This window comes from Pseudophryne corroboree, chromosome 2 (genome assembly GCF_028390025.1).
Source record: "Pseudophryne corroboree isolate aPseCor3 chromosome 2, aPseCor3.hap2, whole genome shotgun sequence".
Classification (NCBI taxonomy): Eukaryota; Metazoa; Chordata; class Amphibia; order Anura; family Myobatrachidae; genus Pseudophryne; species Pseudophryne corroboree.
This window is the reverse complement of record NC_086445.1, coordinates 528,934,914-528,959,393: the sequence shown is the minus strand read 5'-3', so window position 1 is coordinate 528,959,393 and position 24,480 is coordinate 528,934,914. Positions and strand designations below refer to the sequence as shown.

The window sequence follows — 24,480 nt, the reverse complement described above, 5'->3', positions numbered from 1 at the left end:
AAACCCGAAAAATGTCCGGTGCACATCACTAATTTTGGAACACAGTCCAAAAAGTAGGTTGAGCTCCTTCTAAAGTAACCCCTAGTTGGGCACCAATCTCCTGCAGATAGACACAGGTATCCTGACATGTTTTGCTGCTCAGGGCAGCTTTATAAAAGGAATTTAGCAGTAGTCCAAGTCCTCTTTATATATGGTAATAATAATCTTGAAAACACAATAATCTTGCCAGTCAGAGCAAGCTATGTGTTTTCTGGCTGATTTTCATACATCAGCTTCATAAAAATCCTTGTAAAAATCATTGCAAATATTCATCAATTTAAAAATCTCCCCCCTTGTGTCTAATACAAGGGAATCTTATGTTAGTCTGCTGTCTGCAAAGTATAGAATTGGCTAAAAATAGTGAAGCTGTTATGGCTCATTTCTTACTGAGGCATTGACACTTGTTGTAGATATTGCAGTCAGAAGATAAAACACCTTATTTGGTGGTGATGAATGTGACTTTTCTTAATGTGAATAAGATATTTCATAATAAGAGATGCAGATAGTAATGTAGACACTGCTGGCTGGCCAGATAACATTTTCATTTCATTATATTCTGTATCACTGGTTACGAATATATTCTCAGGTTAAATGAATTCTGGCTGAAGTATGTAAGGGTAATTCCTCTTTATAGAAAATAAATGTTTGATATTTTTTCTCTCTACAGCCATCTGAGGCGTCACTGCCACACCTGACGTTGGCACATCTATTGCCACCTGCAGGATCATCCTTGAACTTGTTCAGCTGCCACCAGGAAGAATTCTGTGGCTTCTCCTTTTAGAGCGTATAGCCCTTCCTGCCGAAACATACTTTTGGCCTCCTCCATGAGCCCTGTTGCCTTTTGATGTGGCAGAACATTGCCCACCACTTCTCTGCGGCCCTTTGATTGTTCCTGTTTAAAAAACATCAAGGTAAGGTTGCTGAATTTATTTCTAATTATTTCCAATGTCGTCTGTGCTTCTTCAATCTTCAGGAGCCCGTCCTCACTACCACTCTGCTGCTGAACCGAACCTTGGAGCCTCGCACTAATCTATAGATAACTGTTAATTATAATTATATACCTATTCCTATAACAAATAAAATTACTATATAAAATTCAAGCTCTAGATAGATAGATAGATAGATAGATAGATAGATAGATAGATAGATAGATAGATAGATAGATACTGTAGATATAGATAGACAGAGAGATAGAAAGAAAGATAGATAGATAGATAGATAGAGAGATTGATGATAGATAGATAGATAGATAGATAGATAGATAGATGGATAGATATAGATTGAGAGAGATAGATAGATAGACAGAGAGATAGAAAGAGAGATAGATGATTGATAGATAGATAGATAGATATAGATTGATAGAGATAGACAGACAGACAGAGAGATAGATAGATTGATTGGTTGATTGATTGATTGATTGATTAAGGGATTGTTGCTATGTAACTGCAATGCGGGGGAGGGACAAGTAAGTGCCGGGCATAAGAGACTATAGATAGATATATAGATAGATAGTCTGATAGATAAATACATAGATAGATACTGTACATAGAAAGATACATATGCATACATGCAAATGGGCTGGCTTCAATAATATCAGACAGCAGTTGTGCAGAGCAGGGACTATGGTCCTGACCCAATGGCTCCATCCCAAAACTCGTATGATCTATGTCCTCACTGCGGGTGTCAGGATTAGAGTGGCTGGGAGTACATGATGCATGCCTCCCGGCCACCTTAGAGCATACCTACCAATTTAGAAGTTTTCTTCTCTGTGAGATTCCCGGGGAGGAGAAGCAGGTGGGCGGCGACAGGGGTAATCCCACCATTAGGCTCTGGCCCCCATCAGGATAAAAAGCTGCTTCGATTGGGCACTATTTGCATAGGGGTGGGGCTAAACTGTCACGATTACCATATAACATCACTAGGCCACTACTCTGTGTCAGCATACTACCCCACTACAAGATCAGTGGCATCACCTTCTGGCATGCACAGTAATGCCAACTGATAGCTTAACTTTTATGAGGCCCATTTATCATTGAGCGCATTTTCAATGCGATCTGGGTGCGATATAATCTGAAAGGAGCACCTCCCTGCGATGTGCTGAGTCTGCGTATGCCCGGTCCCCCACTGACCGAACATGCACAGTGGCCATTTTCAATGAAGGTTCTGGGGGGAACCCTCTAGCAGCTGCAAATGCAAAGTGTAGCCTATAGGCTACAATGATTGCTGTGGTGGCTTATCTGGAATGCTTTGCATTCCAGATATTGGTAAATCTGGCAGTATTGCATCCCCCATTGAAACCTATGGGGGATGCAGCTACGGGCGGGAAGTATCGCAGCAGGTATCATAGATAGCAGTTGTCAGGAGCGTAACTAGAACTTTGTGGACCCCATAGCAAAATGTTTATGTGCAACACCAACTCAGATTTTCAGAGAGAGAGAGAGAGAGAGAGAGAGAGTGGCAACAGGGACATAGAGAGAGAGTGGCGAAAATGGACACAGAGAGTAACAGCAGGAACTCAGAGACAGACAGAGATAGCAGGGACAGAGAGAGTGCCGGCAAAGACAAAGGGACATAGATAGGCAGCAGGGGCATAGCTACAGGGAGAGAGGCAGCAGGGACATAGAGGCAGCAGGGATGTAGGGACAGAGAGAGGCAGCAGGGGCATAGTGACAGACAGGCAGTAGAAACATAGGGACAGATAGATAGGCAGCAGGGACATAGAGATAGATAGAGGCAGCAGGGACGTAGGGACAGATAGAGGCAGCAGGGACATAGAGACAGATAGATAGGCAGCAGGGACATAGAGAGAAAGATGCACCAGCGCGTAGAGACAAAGTGGCAACAGGGACATAGGTACAGAGAGAGGCATCAGGGAGTAGGGACAGAGAGAGGCAGCATAGAGTAGGGACAGAGAGGCATCAGGGAGTAGGGACAGAGAGAGGCATCAGAGAGTAGGGACAGATAGGCAGAATAGAGTAGGATCAGAGAGGCAGCAGTGAGTAGGGACAGAGAGAGTTAGCAGGAGTAGGGACAGAGAGAGGTAGCAGGAGTAGGGACAGAGAGAGGCAGCAGGGAGTAGGGACAGAGAGGTAGCAGGAGTAGGGACAGAGAAAGGCAGCTATGAATAGTGACAGAGAGAGGCAGCAGGGAGTAGGGGCAGAGAGGTAGCAGGAGTAGGGACAGAGAGGTAGCAGGAGCAGGGACAGAGAGAGAAAGCAGGAATAGAGACAGAGAGGCAGCAGGAAGTAAGGACACAGAGGTACATGGGGAGCTCCCCTGTACCACCACCGCACCCTCCCTCTTCCTTCCCTGGACCAGACCTCCACCACGTATCTGCAAATGGAGCACTCCCAGCTCCTCCATGGACACTGCTTCATTGGAAACAGCCAGCAGCAGCAGAGTCAGCCCAGGCGGGTGTCCAGGGATCTGCCAGGGAGCAGAGGATGAGTCAGCCGGAGGGCAGCCCTCTCCCCTGGCCTCACGGCTCTCTAGCAGGTGTAGGGACAGAGAGAGGTTGCAGGAGTAGGGACAGAGAGAGGCTGCAGGGAGTAGGTACAGAGAAAGGTAGCAGGAGTAGGGACAGAGAGAGGCAGCAGGGAGTAGGGACAGAGAGGTAGCAGGAGTAGGGACAGAGAGAGGTAGCAGGAGTAGGAACAGAGAGAGACAGCAGGGACAAAGAGGTAGCAGGAGTAGGGACAGAGAGGTAGCAGGAGTAGGGACAGAGAGAGGTAGCAGGAGTAGGAACAGAGAGAGACAGCAGGGACAAAGGGGTAGCAGGAGTAGGGACAGAGAGGTAGCAGAAGGGACAGAGAGGCTTAGCAGGAGTAGGGACAGAGAGGCAGCAGGGAGTACCTGGCGAGTGTCCAGGGATCTACCAGGGAGCAGAGGATGAGTTAGGCTAAGGGCAGCCCTCTCTCCCGGGCCTCACGGCTTTCTAGCAGGAGTAGGGACAGAGAGGTAGCAGGAGTAGGGACAGAGAGAGGCAGCAGGGAGTAGGGAAAGAGTGAGGTAGCAGGAGTAGAGACAGAGAGAGGCAACAGGGAGTAGAGACAGAGAGAGGCAGCAGGGGGTAAGGACAGAGAAAGGCAGAAGGGAGTAGGGGCAGAGAGGTAGCAGGAGTAGGGACAGAGAGAGATAGCAGGAATAGGGACAGAGAGAGGCAGCAGGGAGTAGGGACAGAGAGAGGCAGCAGGGAGTAGGGACAGAGAGGTAGCAGGAGTAGGAACAGAGAGGTAGCAGAAGGGACAGAGAAGTAGCAGGAGTAGGGACAGAGAGGCAGCAGGGAGTACCTGGTGGGTGTCCAGGGATCTGCCAGGGAGCAGAGGATGAGTTAGGCTGAGGGCAGCCCTCCCCCTGGCCTCACAGCTCTCTGCTTTCTACAGCCAAAGTACTGCAGCTCCGGCATCAGCGGAGGGAGGGGGACAGCCGCTGTGGGCTGGGAGCATGTCACGTACCAGCTACTCGCGGGGGAGGAGCCATGGGCTTTAGAGTTGAATGGGTACAGGAGGGAGCTGTGGGGCCCTGGAACATCTCGGGCCCCATAGCAGCTGCACCCCCTGCACCCTCGATAGTTACGCCAAATAAATGGGCCCCTAGATCCCTAACCTCCAGTGTTCCTCACAGGTTGATAAAAAAAATGATAAACAAGGAGAGTGATTGGCCGGCTATTTAGGGGTGGTGGAGGCCAGAAAAGAGCAAAGGGATTTTTGTGCTTACATTAAGTTCTTTTCTCTGAAAAAAAGAGAGGAAAAAACAATCCCCAAAAAATTGAACCTGGTAAGCAGGAGAAATAAACCATAAAGGCTAAGTTTGCAGTGCCCGCAAATGGGTTACTAGAAAATAATTTAACATAAGAACAAAAATCCATTTTTTTCTATCATAATATGGGGGACACTGGACCTCAGAGAAATCTCAAATCTGCTCCTTTGGATGGGCATGCCAAACTAACAGTGGATAACAGTAGCCATCTTGGATTTGCATCGTGGCAAGCCCTGGGTGGTTTGCTCATGGTGCCTTTTTTCAAAATGCAGCAGCGAGTATGCACACATACTCTCTACAAAGCCAACTGCCATTGTGCACTTGGTGGCAGATCATCGCTGAAACCATGGCCCTCATTCCGAGTTGTTCGCTCGCAAGTGAATTTTAGCAGATTTGCTCATGCTAAGCCGCCGCCTACTGGGAGTGAATCTTAGCATCTTAAAATTGCGAACGATGTATTCGCAATATTGCGAATACACACCTCGTAGCAGTTTCTGAGTAGCTTCAGACTTACTCGGCATCTGCGATCAGTTCAGTGCTTGTCGTTCCTGGTTTGACGTCACAAACACACCCAGCGTTCGCCCAGACACTCCTCCGTTTCTCCGGCCAGTCCTGCGTTTTTTCCGGAAACGGTAGCGTTTTTTCCCACACGCCCATAAAACGGCCAGTTTCCGCCCAGTAACACCCATTTCCTGTCAATCACATTACGATCGCCACAACGATGAAAAAGCCGTGAGTAAAATTCCTAACTACATAGCAAATTTACTTGGCGCAGTCGCAGTGCGGACATTGCGCATGCGCATTAAGCGGAAAATCGCTGCGATGCGAAGATTTTTACCGAGCGAACAACTCGGAATGAGGGCCCATGCCCGCTGATGTGCTGCTGTCCGGCAGTGACTGTATCCTTTGGTATTCAGGCCCGCTACCATGCCCAAAGACAGTTGACCCTTTAAGAATCAGGACCTCCATCTTGTTAGGGAGCTCTGTCAGACCTGCTACATCGGTGGATGGGGCCTAAAACATTCTGTATTCAGGCCCACCACCCTACTCGGGGTCCCCATACTACCCCACTATAAGATCAGTGGCACCACATTCTGGCATGTACAGTAGTGCCAACTGATGACTTAACCGCTATGCGGACCATTTATCATTGATAAATGCGATCTGTGTGTGATATTACCACCCAAGATCGAATTGCACAATGTGATCACATTGGCAGGATTTATTATCTAATCACACACAGAAAGGAGTTCCTTCTTTCAAGCGCTTCACCAAATAAACTGCAGCTGTTTAAAACTGGGTACTGCAGACCATCCTTCCTGCAGATAAAAACGAATATATAGTACAAAAAAACAACAACCCAGCAATAAAACACAGCGCTGTTCAAGAGCAAATCCACCTCTGCAGATATACGTCGTGATTCTCTAAGGAAGTTTTCATATAATATGCAGTATCCACGCCAAAATAGAAATATAGTCCAAATGTATAGGTAAAAAATAAAAGTCGTTTATTAAAAAATTTGCTCAAGATGCCGTGACAAAGACCCTGAAAGGGTAGAAATGCGTCGGCCATATGAGGACCTGGTCACAATTCTATAGCCGGGAACGAGTTCAAAATTTTGAACAGAGTCGGAGCGGAGGATTCAGCATCAGCAGAAAACGTTTTGGGGGGATCAGACAGCTAGCGGTGGAGAGATCTAACCAGCACAGGTAACTGCAGTACCTGTGGGATGGAAGTTACACCGTAATACATCAGGCGTCTGACAGGTCTGGTGAGATACTTTCCCCATTTACGTATGTAACATCAAAAAGGCTGAAGCCTATACCGATGAACTCTGTTTAATGTTTCCTTGTTGCTGAATGGAAAAGTTTTTATTGAAGGAAATAATTTTTTATTGAAGACTGAGCAAATTTTTTAATAAATTACTTTTATTTTAAACCTATACATTTGGACTATAATTCTATCTTGGTGTGGATACTGCATATTATATGAAAACTTCCTTAGAGAATCACGACGTATATCTGCAGGATTTATCATCTGGCACCCACAGGGACAGGAGGAGCCCATCCCTGCAATGTGCCGAGTGTTACATAGAAACACAGAAACATAGAATTTGACTGCAGATAAGAACCACTTGGCCCATCTAGTCAGCCCCTTTTATTTTATCATTTAGGTAATCTCGACCCTTTTTGAACCTTAATTCTTTGTAAGGATAATCATATGCCTATCCCAAGCATGTTTAAATTGCTCTACAGTCTTAGCCTCTACCACCTCTGATGGGAGGCTATTCCACTTATCCACTACCCTTTCTGTGAAGTAATTTTTCCTTAAATTTCCCCTGAACCTGCCTCCCGCCAGTTTCAGTGTATGTCTTCGAGTTCTAATACTTCTCTTCCTTTGAAGAATGTTTCCATCCTGAACTATGTTAAGACCCTTGGTGTATTTGAAAGTTTCTATCATGTCCCCCCTTTCCCTTCTCTCCTCCAAACTACACATGTTAAGATCTTTTAGCCTTTCCGGGTAAGTTTTGTGATGTAGGCCATGCACCATTTTAGTTAACCTTCTTTGTACACTCTCTAATGTATTTATATCTTTCTGGAGATATGGTCTCCAGAACAGGACACAGTATTTCAGATGGGGCCGTACCAATGACTTATATAGTGGCATTATTACTTCTTTTTTCCTGCTACTGATTCCACTCCCTATGCAACCAAGCATCTGACTTGCCTTTCTCATTGCTTTGTTGCATTGCTTTCCTGCCTTTAAGTCACTTGAAATAGTGACTCCTTTCCTTCTCAGTAGTTTCCATTATAGTACCCTTGATACTATATTTAGCCTTTGGGTTTTTGAGACCCAAGTGCATGACTTTGCATTTTTTTAGCATTAAACTGTAGTTGCCACGTTCTTGACCATTTCTCAAGTCTACCTAGGTCATCAATCATTTGTTTTGCCCCTCCCAGTGTGTCTACCCTGTTGCATATCTTTGTATCATCTGCAAAAAGGCATACTTTCCCTTCAATACCATTTGCAATGTCACTAACAAAGATATTAAAGAGGACTGGTCCAAGTACAGATCTCTGGGGTACTCCACTGGTAACATTTCCTTCCATAGATTGCACTCCATTTTCTACAACTGTCTGTTTCCTATTCTGCAATCAGGTTCTTATCTATTTAACTGTTTTATAATCCACCCCTATGCTTTCAAGTTTATTTAGCAGTCTGTGATGTGGGACAGTGTCAAATGCCTTACTAAGGTCTAGATATGCTACATCTACAGCTCCACCTTGATCTATTATTTTCAACACAAAGTCAAAAAAGTCAATAAGATGTGTTTGGCATGATCTCCCACCAGTAAATCCATGCTGTTTTGAATCCTGTAAGTTGTTGATTTAAGATATTCCACAACTCTTTCTTTTAATAGTTTTTCTAGTACTTTCCCTACTACTGATGTAAGGCTTACTGGTCTGTAGTTACTTGCTTCTTCCTTGCTTCCACTTTTGTGCAGTGGAACTACATTTGCTCTTTTCCAGTCCTCTGCAATGGCACCTGTATTTAGTGACTGGTTAAATAATTATGTTAAAGGCGTCACCAGCACATCTTTTAGCTCTTTTAGTATCCTTGGGTGTATCCCATCTGGCCCCATTGATTTATCCACTTTTAGTTTTGAAGTTCTGTTAGGACCTTCTGCTATGTAAATGTACTTTCATCTACCTGCATTCTTGTTTTTTCTGATGGATATAATATTTGAATGACATTGTTAATATAAATTGTTTTTAGCGTGCAAACTGGTTTCTTAGCCTCTATATTTTTGACCTTCAGTATCCCCCCAAATGATGATTAAGAAGTTCTAAACAAGGAGTGTGAATGGCCATCTAATGAGGGGTGGTGGAGGCCAGTTTTGTTAAAATATTTTATTTAAAATAGCAAAAAGGATTTATATACAGTACATACATTAAGTCATGTTCTCTGAAACTTAAAGAAAAGAAAGAACAGTCCCAAAGACTGTTAACATGTCAAACAGGAGAACTAAATCATAAAGGCTGGTGTACAGTGTCTACATATTGACTTCTAGAAAACAAACACCTATATTTAACATAAATCCTGTTTTCTCCATCATATTATGGGAGACACTAGACCTTGGCGAAGTCTCAAATCTGCTCCTGTAAGTGGGTATGCCCAACAGTTGCATTCCAGTTGCATTGCATTCCAAACTAAAGGCCCATACACACTAGACGAGAAAGTAAAAGATCCCACTCTGAAGGGCCAATCTGAGCGAGATCTTTTACAATCTTGTGTAGTGTGTACACTCAATGTCATTAATGATGTGCGCTCCCGCGCAGTGTTACGGCCCCCTCTCTCGTCTGAACATGTAGAGACGAGAGAGGTCCTTGTCAGCATGGGCATTGCATCATTCCCCCCGACACTGCCCCCCCCCCCGCCATCGCACCCTTCCCCGCTGGCATCGGCAAGTGTGTATGCACTTGTCGATGCCGGCACCCCGACACCGCCAATATCGGCATCGGCGGGGACTTGTTTAGTGTGTATAGGGCTTAAGGCATCTTTAAAGGCAAGTGTAAGGACAAGATAGTTTCCCGACACTGCTGCGCAGCCGAAGCCCATATCAAATCACCTAGGATGTACTAACGAATCTGGTAACGTGTGCTTTCTCAGTGGGAACAATCTTCCTTACCCCAATGTAAAACTTGTTAAATACCCAAAGTTATCCATCTAAAATCTTTTGCTTCCATGCAGGTTTGTGTTTTCCAATGCTCAAGAGTTCTACTGACCTACAGTAAATCTTAAGAGAGCTAACAACATTGAAAAAAGTGAAGAGATCTCTCCTCATACAAAAAATTATTTTGGTAAAATGCCAAGATCACAATGTCTTATATAAAATAGAACTTAGGTACCACCTTAAGCTAAAAAGAGGGTTTACTCTGAAAAACACCCCGTCCTGAAAAATTAGATATAGAGATGTCAAAGTCAGAAAAATGTCTCTATGCACGTTGCCATATTTGCACCGCACACTGGTCCGTGCTGCGCATGCGTACGCTCTCCCGTGAAGGCGCATACCCGCAATAGCGTGCACTCGCAGGCGCGGTATGCGTATTTACGGTAGAGTTTATGTAGTCGTAGCGTGCGACTCATTCGTTACATATTTTCACAATTAATGTAGTTTATAGATCATGGTCCCTTTGATAGTTTCTGAAAGTTTGGTTAATATAGAAGGTCCCTGAGCTAAGGAATCCCTCTTTGTATCGTACGAAGGGTCTAACAGGAATCATACAGCAGTGTTTGGTACCCATCGGAAGAGTATTTAATTAGCAATATTCCGGTGTTGGTTTGGAGCGTATTAATCGCTCGTGCGAATAGTTATGGACATAAGAAGTTTATGTCCATTTCTACTATTTACTCATACTCAGGTATGCGGCGGGAAACCTAGTTCCCCACCCACCTGAGCTGTTTGAAATCGTCACAGCCCACCTGTATGAATCAACCTATGACCTTTTGTTATGATGCAGGGCCGAATTCCGACGTCCAGTGGACAATGGGATTGTAGGGACTGTAGGATTGCATTGTGTGTGGGGCATAAATAGGCAGGCCGACCACATCCAGCTCTCACTCTTCAACGGTTCTCATTGCTGAAGATCGGGTGCTGGATGTCCAGGCGCATGCGATCGTTTACCCTTGTGCGTAAGTTTCTCTCCGTTATCATTGTCTTTCTGTGAGCCAATTTCTCTCATCTCTCTCCGTCTCCCTCTCTCTCTTTCCCTTCTCTCTCTCTCTCGTATCTCCCCTAGACTAGTATTGTATTGTATTAGATAGTATTGTTTAGTTCTGTGGTTAGGAAGTCTCTGTTATATTGTAGTGTATCATTTGTACTGTTATCCCCTTTTTACAAGTATACTAGATATAATACAGTTAATAGGCTTTGGAACCTAAACCAGTATCTGTGTATTTTCTATAGTGTTAAGTGTTCACTTGAGCGTCGGTGACGCTCAAGCAGCTTTGTAGTTAGTCAGGTTACACAAGGTTGCACTTACACCCTGTATTCACATTAAGGTATTCTGTGTATTTCTTTGGTATAAGGTTTAGACATAAAGGTATAGCGTTGTGAGCGTCTGCGCCGCTGGTGATCTCCTCGTGGTCTCGAGCGTCCGCTACGCCATAGCGAATCATTACTCTAGTCATAGCCAATAACGTGTCCTGCGATCGCTGGGCCGTGAGCGAACGTGACGCTTGAGCGTCTCGCCTACGGCTGAGCGATCGTTACGCAACTAGCGTACCATTACGGTACTTCTTAAGTAAACAGCGTACAGTGTTCTTAGCTTCATAAAGGGTTGTTTATACGACAAGGGAATTTAGCATTGTCAATTGGGGGCTCGTCCTATCCTTCTCATATCTGCACTAGGTAGATCAGCAGACATTATCCATCAGCAAAGGGTGGGATCATATTCCTTGCAGTGCTGATTGGATAAGCGTCTGCTTCGCTTAGATAAAGAGTGCTGAAGGAATTCGGGAACCGGAAGTAAGAACAAAACGCTTGTGTCTTTTAAAACTGTTTTATTTCTCTTCTGTCTTGCGTATACACGCACGCATACATTTATCTGCATTTCTTTTTCAAATTTCGTATATCACTATTCCTGTTTGCCAAGTTTTATAGTTGATAGAAAGTGCAAAAAGAGATTTGCTGTTATTTCATAGTAGAGGTAATAGTTAAAGTATAGACCAACACACGGCTTGTCTGGGAGATAAGACAGTCAGTGTGGGGTGCGGTAGATGATCAGGGATCATCTACATTGATAAAGGTAGAAATTGTGTTACGGTGGATCTTTGTTTTGCGTACACGTGTCCCTAACAAAAGACTTGCGTACGCAATCCAAACGGCAGACGCACGCAGCGTACATTACGCAACGTAGCGTCTGGTTACGCCCACGTAGCTCAAGTCACGAAAAGTTGAATTAGCGCAAAGGCGATAAGTAACGCACAGCGGTAAATAACGCGACGCGGTAAATAACGCAAATCTATTTTTGGAAAATCTGAAATTTAGCTTAACAGATCCTGCTCCTAATTAGTAACACTGTTGGACTGAAGACAATTTCTGCGCAGAAATAGATATAGAAACAAAAGTGTACATGTGTTGAGTGAGTGTGGTTTTGTATACAAAAGTTTATATAACTTTAAGGTGGAACCAAAAGGAAAGTCGGGTACTCGTCAAGGGACACACGTGTAAGTGACATATACGGTGGCTAGGGAGGCATCCCTGGTTAAATAATATTTGAGCATTAGAGTATAGCGGACCATAAGGTAACAGACCAGGAGGTCATTAACAGAAGGTAACAAGACCAGGAGGTCGTAAGGTACTAAAGAGGTCCGCTATAAAAGTCCAGTGGCACAACGCCTGGGGTGTTGGTGCAGAACCCATATAGGCCATAAGCTCTTGCTGAAGGAATCGCGGCCGGAAACATCGATTCCATTGATCTCTCAGTACATAACAAGTAGTGCTTGTGTACTGAACGATTGGACCACACGTAATTGTGTGCAGTAGTTAGTAATCTGACCTAATACCATTAGAGTAAAGTGGTCACAAACGCTATCTGTACATTCTGACGTGATTTGTGTAATTTTTTATTTTTGGAAGGGAAGTTCGCTGGTCACTCAGGAACTATCTAACAACCCCACCTTTACTGGAAAGAGTAAGTGTCCTGCGGGTAACCCTCATATGTTCCAGTAAACTGAAGGTTCCATAGGGGCCCTGTATCGAGTACGCCAGCACCATATCGGTGTGATCAGGTCGTATTGGTCGAGGTGGGCGAGTGAGTGGGGTACTCGGTAAACCGCCACCGCCGGCCTACTGTGGAGTAATTTGGTTGTCTGTAAAGGCTTGCTGAAAACCTTGATACAGAAATCCAAGGAGGACTAAGCAACACCTGCAGACTATGGGGGCCAGTTGCTCAGGTAGGGGGCGATCAACCCTGGTTCAGGTTGATTCTGTGAACCGACCAGTTGGGTCGGCACGATATGTAATGTGTGAAAAATACGGAAGTCACACAGAATCTTTATGTGATGAATGGGAGAGAATGACTGTACAAGACAGGGACAAATTCCCAAGAATAGGTAGCTTCAGTCCAGACGTGTTACAAAATTTAAGGAGGAGGATATGTCTCGTAAAATCAACAAAGAGACGAATTCAGCATCATGATTACTTACAGTTATGGCACCAGGAAGGTGAGATACAGAGAGGTTTGGCTCTGGCGGCGGGATCTGGGGCAGTCAGGAAGCTGATAGCCACAGCTCCACCTCCACCATACATTGCAGGAGAGAAGTTGATTACGGAGAGAAACGCACTGGGTTGTAAAACACAAACTCTTAGTAACCCTGTAAATGTTAATGATGTTAACCAAATAACTCATGCAAGTATTAACCCGTGCAAGATGTACCCTGTTTTGAACCTTCCTCAGGAGTGTGATCAAGAAGAAGATTCGGCAACAATTTCAGCGCTCTCTCTAGCGGCCACCATATCAGAAACCACAGTAGGAACTGCACCACCCACGAGATTAGTTAAGGCCCCTAGCGGAGGGATAGGTGAGGTCGTGTCAACGGGTAAGTACGGCACCATGCATTACACTGAAACAATTGTACCACCACAAGTTGTAGAATCTACGCAGAATGAGGCTGTTAGAATTGCTCCTGTAAAGGTGATAGTAGTTCCCAATGGGAAAACAGATGCATCAGGAGCCACACCCGTCAGGAACATTGCCATGTATTGCCCGTTCACTAGAATGGAATTGAGGACCATAGTGTCTGAATTCCCAGACCCCAGAAAAGATTTAGTGGCAAGCCAAAAATACATCAGGGATCTAGGAAACACTTTAGAGCCTAATAATAAGGATTGGCAGATAGTGCTAAGAGCTTGCTTACCTTCCAATGTCGACTCAGTTAAATTCTTGGCTGATTGTGGACTAGATAAAGATGTACCGCTTACAGATGTGTACGACCAGGATAATGTAAAAAGGATAAATTTACAGCTAAAGGAGTATTTCCCAGCCGTTGTTAAATGGAATAAAATATTTTCCATTAAGCAAAAGGAGTCCGAAACGGCAGCAGAATATTTCCACCGGGCACTATCAGAAATGGCAAAATACACTGGTATAGAAGACATTAAGACCAACCCAAACCATCGAGAAGTAGCAGTATCTGTACTGATGGATGGTTTGAAAGAAACATTAAAAGCTAGGGTACAGACCACACAACCATGTTGGCGAGGTCTGTCAGTGTCCACCTTGAGAGAGGCTGCTGTTGATCACGACAAAAACATCACTAGACACAGGGAGTCGCAAAGTGATAAGTTGATGTCCGTAAGTATACAGGCGCTGACCACAAGGCAGCCTGCGTATGTACCACCGAATCCTGTGGGTAAGGCAAGTGTAATAACATGTTTTTCTTGTAACAGACCGGGACACTTTGCACGAGAATGTAGAACAAAGAATGTACAAAGATCTTTTCAACCCCCTAGACAACAACACAACACACGACATTGGGAGCAGGGTCCACAGAGGCGGAGTTTTGAGCCACATACAGGGGAAACAAAAAGATATCCCCCGAACAGAGACTGGCAGGCCTCTGGTAGTTCCCAGCTAACTCCCCCACAAGTAGTTGCTGCCAATGGGATTCAGGGAGGTCAGCATACCCAATAGGGGTGTGGCCACACCTGTAATCTGCAGCCAGTTAAATTGATTGCCAGTCTTGGAAGCGAACCAGAGATTGCAATCAATGTAGCTGGTAAAACTTTAAACTTTCTTGTAGACACAGGGGCGGCCAAGTCAGTGATAAATTCGACAGTGGGCATGAGAACCACTGGTAGGACAGTTCCAGCCATGGGAGTAACAGGAGTAGTCCAGCACTACCCTGTTAGCAAACCAGCCGAGATTACAATAGGGCCTTTGCATACCAAGCATTCCTTTTTGCTGGCTGCATCAGCACCAACTAATCTCCTGGGGAGAGACCTACTATGTAAAATGGGTTGCGTCATTTATTGTACTCCTGAAGGTGTATTCTTGGACATTCCTGAGAATCACGCTCAGGAGGTACGAGACATGTTAGACTCCCCATCAAAATTAATGTCACATTCCATTATGACAAATAGGAATCCATCCCAAGTAGAAGAGATGATATCTCAGATACCAGAGTCACTTTGGACAAAAGATGGACAGGACACTGGATTAATGGCAAACGTAGCTCCAGTAGTTGTACAAGTAAAAGATGGTAGGATAGCTCCAAAAATCCCACAGTATCCTCTGAAGCCAGAGGTGGAGTTAGGAGTTTTCCCAGTAATAGAACGCTTGCTACAACAGGGCATTCTGGTAAGAACGTCCAGCACAGCCAATAGTCCCATCTTCCCTGTTAAAAAGAGTGGGGGGAGGGGTTACAGGCTAGTGCAGGATCTAAGGGGGATTAACAAAATAGTTGAGAGTCAGTTCCCCGTAGTGCCTAATCCAGCTGTCATCCTAATGCAAATTCCTCCCACTGCCAAATTTTTCACTGTTATTGACCTCTGCTCCGCTTTCTTTTCGGTACCTCTGCACCCTGACAGCCAATATTTGTTTGCATTCACATACAGAGGAGTCCAATACACGTGGACTCGGCTACCCCAAGGTTTCATAGATAGTCCAAGTATATTTTCTCAGGCTTTGCATGATTGTTTACAGTCTTTCCAACCAGACAGTGGATCAGTATTGATACAGTATGTGGACGATTTATTACTGTGTTCAGATTCACTGGAAGCATCTCTGAAGGATACGAAACAGCTCCTGTTTCATCTTTCAGACACAGGTCACAAGGTTTCCAAAGACAAGTTACAATTATGCCAAACTAAGGTAAAATATTTGGGACACTGTCTAACACAAGGACTGAGACACCTGACCGCTGATAGAATCCAAGCCATTAGAGACATGACACTGCCACAAACCCAGCAACAGATCAGGACGTTTTTAGGAATGTGTGGGTATTGCCGTAACTGGATCCCAGGGTTTTCCATATTGGCGTTACCTTTGCAGGAAATGGTCTCTTCAAACAAACCTGACCGGATTTCGCATACAGACGAATCCGAAACAGCATTTGAGAGACTCAAACAGTGCCTAACGCAGGCACCAGCACTAGGTATGCCAGACTATGGGAAACCCTTTGAACTATACGGAACAGAAAGTGCTGGGTGCGCAGCAGGTGTACTAACCCAAAAACACGGTGACGCCAGCAGGCCAGTCGCATACTACAGCGCCCAGCTAGACACGGTAGCGCGATCCCTCCCCACATGCTTGCGTAGCGTTGCGGCGATAGCATTGCTAGTGACAAAAAGCGAAGATGTCGTGCTAGGCCACAACCTCACAATCCATACACCGCATGCGGTATCTGCCTTATTGAATTCTGCCCAAACCAGACACGTCTCATCAGCAAGGTTTACAAGATGGGAATTGGCATTAATGGCCCCAGTAAACATCACCATAAGGAGATGCAGCGCATTAAATCCTGCAACATTTCTCCCAGGTGTGCCTGGTCAGACACAAAGGGTGGAAGGTGAGAGTGATGGGGAAGGAGGATTTAATGCAAAGGGAGATACACATGATTGTATGGAATATTTGACCCAAAATTTTACCGCAAGGCCTGACATCAGTGACAACCCACTGGAAGATGCAGAACTAACGTTCTACACGGACGGTAGTTGTCATAGACAGTCAGACTCGGGAGACTTGTGTACTGGATACGCAGTCGTAGATGACCAAGGCACCATAGAAGCGGAACCGCTAGGTCCACCTCACTCAGCCCAGGTTGCTGAACTGGCCGCCCTAACCAGAGCATGTGAATTGGCTAAGGGTAAGTCAGCCAATATCTACACCGATTCTAGATACGCCTTCGGGGTAGTACATGATTTCGGAGCCCTATGGCGGCTCAGAAATTTCATGACGGCGGCTGGTACACCGATAGCGCATGCAGCTCACATAAAAAGGCTTCTAACAGCGATACAGGAACCCGACAGAGTGGCTGTTATCAAATGTAAAGCACATACATATAGCCAAGACCCAGTATCCCTTGGTAACAGCCGAGCAGACGAAGCCGCAAAGCTTGCAGCTGCTACCCCCATACAGACAGACACCACACAACTGATGGTATTTAATACCATCAACACACAAAAGTTGTGTGAGATGCAGAATTTGTGTTCCACACAGGAGAGAGCAGTCTGGAAGGCAAAGGGATATGGCCAGGAGTCCTCAGGGCTCTGGACGGATGGACATGGTAAACCAGTGGCCCCCAGGGCATACCTTCCATGTCTGGCTGAAGCAGCTCACGGGCTGACTCATCTAGGCAAGGAGGGGATGTGCAAATTGGTAAGAGCATACTGGTGCGCCCCAGGATTCTCCTCTCATGCGAGTAAAAGAGCAATGTCATGCCTTACCTGTCTGAGAAAGAATATTGGAAAAGCAATACCTACAGAACCATCCCATATCCCACCTGCCGGCGGCCCTTTCCAGGTAATACAAATTGACTTCATTCAATTACCCCCATGTCGAAATTTGAAATATGTACTTGTTTGTATAGATGTTTTCTCGAATTGGGTCGAAGCTTTCCCAGCAGCTACAAATACCGCTATGTTTACGGCTAAGAAAATTGTGCAGGAATTTGTATGTAGATATGGTATCCCTAGAATCATTGAAAGTGATAGGGGTACCCATTTTACAGGTGATGTCTTTCAAGGAATGTGTAAGTTGATGGGAATTGATAGCAAGCTGCACACTCCGTACCGTCCACAGGCGAGCGCGAAGGTCGAAAGAGTGAACAGCACTATTAAAAATAAATTGAGTAAAGTAATGGCAGAGACAGGATTGACGTGGCCAGAAGCTTTACCCATTGTTTTGTATAGCATCAGAACCACTCCCCTCTTAATCTGTCTCCTTTTGAAATCTTGTTTGGTCGACAACCGCATGTCATGATTAACCCTCAGGATGATTTGAAATGTAACAATGAAGTAACTGTAAAGTACTTGATTAACATGAGTAAGCAGTTGAGGAATCAAAATGATAATCTGAAGTTGATGATTCCTGATTTACCAGATAGTAATTGTCATGACATTGAACCTGGGGATTATGTAATGATACGAAATTTTCTACGCTCAGGTTGTCTTATTGATAGATGGGAAGGACCATACCAGGTCTTATTGACTAGCACCACAGCATTGAAGGTGGCTGAGAGAGAGACTTGGGTCCATTCATCCCACTGCAAAAAGGTTGCTGATCCAGAGAAGTCCCGCGATAAGGAACAGACGGTAGAGGTTGTATCACTAGAGTGTCTGTTCCAGGAGGACTGAGGCGGCACCTGAGCCTTGAAGACCGAAAGCAGTTGTCGACTCCCTTCTCCCTTTTATTGTTTTTCTCCACTTCCCATCCCCTCTTCCTTGAAATTTCTTTTTTCCCCCTTCTCATTCTTCTCTATTTCCTCCTCAAAGATGGACTTGCCCCAAGAGACTGTGATCCGGATTTTGATGTTAACCATGATGTTGACCAGAGCAGTCTGTTCCGGCGAGAGTACCATAGAGGTCGAGAGAGGTTCTGGAATGGGTTCCGATTATGATGATGGAGGCGTAGTTTTCCAAGATCAACCAAACCAACAAGCAAAGGCGAGTATCAGAAAACGATCCGATAGAAGAAATTGTGATGGATTGTTAGCTGAAGAAAATTGTATCTGTAGGCTCTGTGATAATCTGGTTGAAGATGGATGCATAAAGAAATGCCAATCTAGTTTTAATATCCATATAGACCGGCATCCATTGAGTGACTATCACTCTTTAGTGGGTAATGTGTTAAACCAAACAGATTGTTGGGTATGCTCTCAAGTACCTCAGGGTCATAGCAAATCAGGGCTAGTACCATTTCCTTTAACGTTAGGGGAGGTACTTGAGCTAAGTGGTGGGAGACCGGTGGACCGGAGGTTTAATATCTCCAGCCCTCCTAGTTTGAAGCTCCACCAATACCATGTGGATAGGTCCCTCTTATGTTTCAATATCTCCAATCCCAGAAAACCGGGAAATTGGGAAGTGTCATGGAGCAACCTTACCATGACCTTTTCACACAGAGCAGATAGAATGCCTACAGATACAGAGCTGGTACGCCACATAGCCAGTAGAGGAAAATCTTTTCGGTATCGATATACCTTAGGAAATAGGATTACTAGAGTTGGAGAGGTATCACCAGGATACTGTGCACATATCGTACAAACTGATACGTGCATTAGGCAGATGGAAGAATTAGGGTCAGGAGATTTCACCTGGAAGGTTTGTAACATGGTCATGTCCTTCTCCGTCCCATATGTTCTCCCCGATGATGCATATTTCATATGCGGGAGAAAGGCGTACAAGTGGCTTGCCCCAAACTCTGAAGGATTGTGTTATATTGGAAAAGTATTGCCTGAAGTGATGACTGTTACACATGACAAAATGAAGGACATACACCGTGGTGCCCAAGCTCCTTATACTCACACTCATTACGAGCACCGAGTTAAAAGACAACTGTCAGAAAGGTTAGAGCATCCGGCCTCCGATCTTATCCATGAATCCACCGGGATTCAGGTTCTGGTAGCGTTAGATTTCACTCGTACCGCTCGAGGAGTGATGAATTATAGATACATTTCCGCACTCGCCAATTTGTTAGATAATATCACTGAAATGTATGATGACACGTTTAGATACACTGGAAGAGAACTTCAAGCTTACAAAACGGAACTAGTTCAGCATAGGATGGTTCTTAATTATCTTACAGCAGTAACAGGCGGATATTGTGTTACATTGGCAACACAGTACGGCATAAAGTGTTGCACTTATATCACAAATAGCACCGAGGATCCGGTAGAGGTCATAGACCAAAAGATGGACGACATTCTCCAATTAAAGTGGGAATTTCGCCGAAAACACAATCTCACCCTTGCTGCTGTAGGTAATGAGCTGACTGGTTGGGTGTCATGGTTGAACCCGCGAAATTGGTTCTCCGGTTTGGGGGACTGGGCTCAAGGAGTCATAATGGATGTTGGAAAGTTTCTACTATGTATCTTGGGTGTCGTTATATCGATTGGATTGATATTTAGATGCGGGCAGGCTTTAATGAGGGGCAAACAAAGTACAAAAGTGATGAGCTTGAGGAGTGAGGAAACCGTAATTAACCTGGATTTGATTTATGACCCAATGATAGAAACCAGGATGTGATGAAAATGCGATTATACGGTCCGTTTCTTTCACCTGTTTCTCTGCTTTTCTCCAAGATACAAAGACCCCCTTGGACGAGGAAGCTGACGAGACGAGATGTATACAGACAACGGATTGACCAAAGAAGAAGATTTGACAACTTTAAATATGGACACTTGATGAACTTTGCCATGGATCCCCAGTTTCCCTAGTACTTTTAAACTCACGCTAGCCCAACATTTTTTGTAAATCTGATGGCTCAGACAAAGCTATTTGCTCATGCCCAAGGAGCAATACAGCGCAAAGAAGACGACTCTCAACAGATACCGAACACAACTTCGACGACAGATGTACATTTCCCTGACATAGAATATCATTGCATTTTCCATAAGTGTTCTTTATCTTCATCTCTACAACCCTCAGGTAATGACACACATAGACGATAGGGAATACAGGCACAGATATCAGCAACCACATACCTCCCCCATTCATGTATCATCAACTAAAATGTGCTCCCCATTTTGTTCAAAATCCGAAAAGAGCTCGGTAAAGTTTGACAGCCCATCCACAGACCTGTACCACAGGATAAGAAGGAATTCAAATGTATACTTCGCAATACCTCGAAGCTTGATTTACCACACGTACGGCACGATGATACATGACCCTCCAAACATGGATTCATACACACATGCTTCTGCTATCTCACTAGGTCATACCCTCTTCACACCTTCTCCTCTCTCCTCCCTTACCCAACCATGGAAATCAATTAACCCCTGACTTGCATTTTTCTCCTTAAATGTTTTGTGGCAGTTATTATTGACTGCCAAAGGGTGGACTGTCAAAGTCAGAAAAATGTCTCTATGCACGTTGCCATATTTGCACCGCACACTGGTCCGTGCTGCGCATGCGTACGCTCTCCCGTGAAGGCGCATACCCGCAATAGCGTGCACTCGCAGGCGCGGTATGCGTATTTACGGTAGAGTTTATGTAGTCGTAGCGTGCGACTCATTCGTTACATATTTTCACAATTAATGTAGTTTATAGATCATGGTCCCTTTGATAGTTTCTGAAAGTTTGGTTAATATAGAAGGTCCCTGAGCTAAGGAATCCCTCTTTGTATCGTACGAAGGGTCTAACAGGAATCATACAGCAGTGTTTGGTACCCATCGGAAGAGTATTTAATTAGCAATATTCCGGTGTTGGTTTGGAGCGTATTAATCGCTCGTGCGAATAGTTATGGACATAAGAAGTTTATGTCCATTTCTACTATTTACTCATACTCAGGTATGCGGCGGGAAACCTAGTTCCCCACCCACCTGAGCTGTTTGAAATCGTCACAGCCCACCTGTATGAATCAACCTATGACCTTTTGTTATGATGCAGGGCCGAATTCCGACGTCCAATGGACAATGGGATTGTAGGGACTGTAGGATTGCATTGTGTGTGGGGCATAAATAGGCAGGCCGACCACATCCAGCTCTCACTCTTCAACGGTTCTCATTGCTGAAGATCGGGTGCTGGATGTCCAGGCGCATGCGATCGTTTACCCTTGTGCGTAAGTTTCTCTCCGTTATCATTGTCTTTCTGTGAGCCAATTTCTCTCATCTCTCTCCGTCTCCCTCTCTCTCTTTCCCTTCTCTCTCTCTCTCGTATCTCCCCTAGACTAGTATTGTATTGTATTAGATAGTATTGTTTAGTTCTGTGGTTAGGAAGTCTCTGTTATATTGTAGTGTATCATTTGTACTGTTATCCCCTTTTTACAAGTATACTAGATATAATACAGTTAATAGGCTTTGGAACCTAAACCAGTATCTGTGTATTTTCTATAGTGTTAAGTGTTCACTTGAGCGTCGGTGACGCTCAAGCAGCTTTGTAGTTAGTCAGGTTACACAAGGTTGCACTTACACCCTGTATTCACATTAAGGTATTCTGTGTATTTCTTTGGTATAAGGTTTAGACATAAAGGTATAGCGTTGTGAGCGTCTGCGCCGCTGGTGATCTCCTCGTGGTCTCGAGCGTCCGCTACGCCATAGCGAATCATTACTCTAGTCATAGCCAATAACGTGTCCTGCGATCGCTGGGCCGTGAGCGAACGTGACGCTTGAGCGTCTAGCCTACGGCTGAGCGATCGTTACGCAACTAGCGTACCATTACGGTACTTCTTAAGTAAACAGCGTACAGTGTTCTTAGCTTCATAAAGGGTTGTTTATACGACAAGGGAATTTAGCATTGTCAGAGATCTGTACGACAGAACCCCCTATTGTGATGCACTCTGTGCTGTGGAGTTACCCAATATAAACCGCAAGGGTAAAAGCAGGAGAGAAAGAGACAAGGGAAAGAAGGGGGAACAGACTGGGGGTGGGGTGGATAGGTGGAGAGAGACTGAGGGCAGGGGTATAGGGGCGGGGGAGACAGGCAAAGAGGGGTAGACAGAAAGATACAGTAGGATAAGAAAAATAAGATTTGAATTACCTACCGGTAAATTCTTTTCTCGTAGTCCGTAGGGGATACTGGGAATCCATTCAGTACCATTGGGTACAGACGGGTCCACTAGGAGCCATGGGCACTTTAAGGAATTGATAGTGTGTGCTGGCTCCTCCCTCTATGCCCATCCTACCAGACTCTCTAGTAAACTGTGCCCGAGGAGACAGACATACTTTAAGAGAAGGATAGATAAGGAAAGTGGTGAGATTATGAACCAGCACAACCATAACAAGAGGAAAGCCATGCTAACCAAACTGGAAACAGGAACAGCAACAGCTGAGCAAACCAGAATACTTAACCAAGTAACAGTGCAGGAAGAACGAAGCACCGGGTGGGTGCCCAGTATCCCCTATGGACTACGAGAAAAGATTTACCAGTAGGTAATTAAAATCCTATTTTCTCTTGCATCCTAGGGGATACTGGGAATCCATTTTGTACCACGGGGAAGCACCACAGCACCCAAACCGGTTGGTAGAGTACTGAAGTTCCTGCAGAACTGATTGACCAAACTGAAGGTCCTCAGAGGCCAAAGTATCAAACTTGTAAAACTTAGCAAATGTGTTCGAACCTGACCAAGTAGCTGCTCGGTAGAGCTGTACAGCCGAGACACACCGGGCAGCCGTCCAAGAAGAACCCACCAACCTAAGGGAGTGGGCCTGTACAGATTTTGGCCTGCCATGGAATAGGCATGCTGTATAGTGAGCCCGATCCAGCGTGCAATTGACTGCTTTGAAGCAGGACACCCAGTTTTATTGGGATCATAGAGAACGAACAGTGAGTCTGATTTCCTGTGATGAGCTGTTCTCCTTACAAACACCTTCAAAGCCCTCACAACATCCAAAGACTTTGAAGTAGCAGAGGTGTCCGTAACAACCAGAACCACAATAGGTTAGTTGATGTGAAACACAGACACCACCTTAGGAAGAAATTGCTGATGAGTTCTGAGTTCAGCTCTGTTCTCATGGAAAATTAGTTAGGGGCTCTTGTGAGACAATGCCCCTAGCTCTGACACATGTTGTGCTGAAGCCAAGGCCAACAGTGTGACGGTCTTCCACGTAAGGTACTTTACGTCAACCTCCTGTAACGGTTCAAACCAGTCCGATTGGAGAAACTGCAGCACATAATTGAGATCCCAAGGTGCGCTGGGAGGCACAAAGGGAGGTTGAATGTGCAGAACACTTTTCAAGAACGTCTGGACCTCAGGGAGAGAAGCCAATTGTTTCTGAAAGAAAATAGACAAGGCCGAAATCTGTACTTTTATGGAGCCGCGGTAGTCTTGATAGACGAACGGGCCCTGTTGCAGAAGATCCTCGTGAAGAGGTAAAGGCCATGGATCTTCGAGCAGTATCTCGAGAAGATCCGCATACCAGACCCTTCATGGCCAGTCAATGAGGACTGCTTGAACCTTTTCCCTTTTTATTCTTTTTAGACTTCTTGGGATCAGAGGATGTGGAGGAAACACGTACACCAGCTGGTAGACCCACAGAGTTGTGGGTCCCTCGACCTGGAACAATACCATTTGAGCTTCTTGTTGAGTTGAGAGGCCACCATTTCGATTTGTGGATATCCCCACCAACGTGTCAACCACCGGAACACCTCCGGGTGAAGGCCCCACTCCCCCCGCATGCAGGTCGTATCTGCTGAGGAAGTCTGCTTCCCTGTTGCTGCTCCCGGAATGAAGGCCGCTGACAACACCATGGCGTGTTTTTCCGCCCAGAGGAGAATTCTTGACACCATTGATATTGCGGCTCTGCTTTTCGTTCTGCCCTGTCAGTTTATGTGCGTCACTGCCATCACATTGTCCGACTGGACCTGAATGGCCTGATTCTGAAGAAGAGATGAGACCTGCAGAAGGCCGTTGTATATAGCCCTGAGTTCCAGGATATTTTTTGGATGGACGAAACTGCACCCCCTGAGTGACTGCGCCTGAACCTTTGAGGCTTGCGGCTGTGGTTAGCAGAATCCAATTCTGA

The 24,480-nt window shown here is 45.1% G+C and overlaps 1 long non-coding RNA gene across 3 annotated transcripts in view; it reads left to right on the top strand.

The window, feature by feature from the left end:
• The window catches only part of LOC135033758 (uncharacterized), a 138,288-nt gene that overhangs the window by 50,494 nt on the left and 63,314 nt on the right, over positions 1-24,480 (top strand). For all 3 annotated transcript variants that reach the window (XR_010229107.1, XR_010229113.1, XR_010229101.1), the window contains exon 2: positions 707-950. This is a non-coding gene — a long non-coding RNA (uncharacterized LOC135033758). The remainder of the gene's footprint in view (positions 1-706; positions 951-24,480) is intronic.